Genomic DNA, 3083 nt, shown 5'->3' with positions numbered 1-3083 from the left:
AACTATTCTCGACTCACGTGATGATCGGACTTGAGATAGTGGATTTGGATCATGTACCACTCAAATGACTAGAGAGATGTAATTTTTGAGTGGGAGTTCTTAAGTAATATGATTAATTGAACTAATTGTCATGAACATAGTCTAATGGTCTTTGCGAATTACGATGTAGCTTGCGCTATAGCTCTACTGTTTTTATGTGTTCCTAGAGAAAATTTAGTTGAAAGTTGATAGTAGCAAACTTTGCAGAGGATTGTCCTCGTTGTTGCGCAGAAGGCTTATGTCCTTAATGCACCACTCGGTGTGCTGCCCCTCGAGCGTCGTCTGTGGATGCTGTGAACATCCGACATACACGTTTCTGATGACTACACGATAGTTCAGTGCAAAATACTTAATGGCTTAGAAGCAAGGCGCCGAAGACGTTTTGAAACGTCACGGAACATAAGTGATGTTCTAAAGAGATGAAATTGTGATTTCATGCTTGTGCCCTTGTTAAGAGGTATGAGACCTCCGACAAGATTCTTTGTCCACAAAGTAAAGGAGAAAAGCTCAATCGTTGAGCATGTGCTCAGATTGTCTGAGTACGACAATCGCTTGTATCAAGTGGGAGTTAATCTTCCAGATGAGATAGTGATGGTTCTCCAAAGTCACTGCCACCAAGCTGTGAGAGCTTCGTGATGAACTATAATATATCAAGGATAGATACAATGATCCTTGAGCGATTCGCGATCTATGACACTGCGAAAGTAGAAATCAAGAACGAGCATCAATAGTTGATGGTTAGTAAAACCACTAAGTTTCAAGAAAGGCAAGGGCTAGAAGGGATACTTCGTGAAACGGCAAAACAGTTGTTGCACTAATGAAGAGACCCAAGATTAAACCCAAACCTGAGACTAAGTGCTTCTGTAATGAGGGGAACAGTCACTGAGGCGGAGCAACTCTAGATACTTGGTAGATAAGAAGGCTGGCAAAAGTCGAAAGAAGTATATTTGATATACATGATGTTGATGTGTACTTTACTAGTACTCCTAGTAGCACGAGGGTATTAGATACCGGTTCGGTTGCTAAGTGATTAGTGACACGAAATGAAAGCTACGGCATAAACGGAGACTAGCTAAAGGCGAGGTGACGATACGTGTTGGAAGTGTTTCCAAGGTTGATATGATAAAACGTCGCACACTCCATCTACTATCGGGATTGGTGTTAAACCTAAATAATTGTTATTTGGTACTTGCATTAAGCATGAACATGATTGGATCGTGTTTATTGCAATACGATTATTCACTTAAAGAGAATAATGGTTAGTCTATTTGCTTGAATAAATCACCTTCAATGGTTTATTGAATCTCGATCGTGGTGTTACACATGTTCATAATATTGGTGCCAAAAGATACGAACGAAGTAATGATGATAGTACCACTTACTTGTGGCACTGCCGCTTGAGTCATGTTGGTATAAATTGCATGAAGAGGCTCCATGCTGATGGAACTTATACTCACTTGATTTTGAATCACTAGTGACATGCAAATCATACCACATGAGCAAGGCCTTGTTTTCATTGAGATGAAACAAGATAGTAACTTGTTGGAAGTGATACATTTTGATGTATGCAGTCCAATGGGTGCTGAGGCACGCAGTGGATATCATTATGTTCTTACTTCAATGACGATTTGAGTGGATACAAGAGTATTTACTTAATGAATCACAAGTCTGAAATATTGAAAAGTTCAATTTTGTTTTGGAGTGAAGTTCGTCGTAACAAGAGGATAAACTGTCTACGATATGATCATAGAAATGAATATCTGAGTTATGAGTTTTGATACGAAGTTAAGACAATGTGGAAATTGTTTCGCAGTTCATGCCACCTGGAACATCATAGTGTGATGATGTGTCTGAACGTCATAGCCACGCACAAATTGGTATGGTGCATGCTATGATGTATCTTATCGAATTACCACTATCGTTTATGGGTTATGCATTAGAGACAACATCATTCACTTTAAATAGGGCACCGCGTATTTCCGTTGAGATGACACAGTATAGACCGAGGTTTAGAGAAATCTAAACTGTCGTTTCTTGAAAGTTTGGGGCTTCGACACTTATGTGAAAAAGTTTCAGTCTAATAAGCTCGAACCCAAAGAGGATAAATGCATATTCATAGGATATCCAAAACAGTTGGGTACATCTCATATCTCAGATCCGAAAGCAAAGTGTTTGTTTCTAGAAATGGATCCTTTCTCGAGGAAAGGTTTCTCTCGAAAGAATTGAGAGGGTGGTAGAACTGGATAAGGTTATTGAACCATCACTTCAACCAATGTGTAGCAGGGAGCAGGAAGTTGTTCCTGTGGCGCCTACACCAATTGAAATGAAAGCTGATGATGGTGATCATCGAGCATCGAATCAAGTTACTACAAATCTCGTAGGTTGACAAGGTCACGTACTACTGCAGAGTGGTATGGTAACCCTGTCTTGGAGGTCATGATGTTGAGCAACAATGAACCTACGAGTTATGGAGAAAGCAATGGTGGGCCCGGATTCTGACAAATGGCTGGAGGCCATGAAATCCGAGAGAGGATCCATGTATGAAAACAAAGTGTAGACTTTGGAAGAACTACTTGATGGTCATAGGACTATTGAGTAAAGATGGATCTTTAAAAGGAAGACAGACGATGATGGTGATAAGTCACTATTAAGAAAAGCTCGACTTGTCGCAAAGATGTTTCCGACAAGATCAACAGTTGACTATGATGAGACTTTCTCACTCGTAGCGATGCTAAAAGTCTGTTAGAATTATGTTAGTAGTTGTTGCATTATTTTTGAAATATTGCACATAGGATGTCAAAACATTGTTTCCTCGACGGTTTCCTTGAGCAAACATTGTATGTGATACAACCAGAAGGTTTTGTCGATCCTAAAGATACTAGCAAGTATGCAAGCTCCAGCGATCCTTCAATGGACTGGTGCAAGCATCTCGGAGTTGGATATACACTTTGATGAGATGATCAAAGATTTTGGGTTTGTACAAGGCTTACGAGAAACTTGTATTTCCAAAGAAGTGAGTGGGAGCACTATAGAATTTCTGATAA

The sequence above is a fragment of the Hordeum vulgare genome, chromosome 4H (assembly GCF_904849725.1).
Source record: "Hordeum vulgare subsp. vulgare chromosome 4H, MorexV3_pseudomolecules_assembly, whole genome shotgun sequence".
Taxonomy (NCBI): domain Eukaryota; kingdom Viridiplantae; phylum Streptophyta; class Magnoliopsida; order Poales; family Poaceae; genus Hordeum; species Hordeum vulgare.
The sequence above is the reverse complement of the archived record's forward strand: the minus strand, read 5'-3'. Positions refer to the sequence as shown.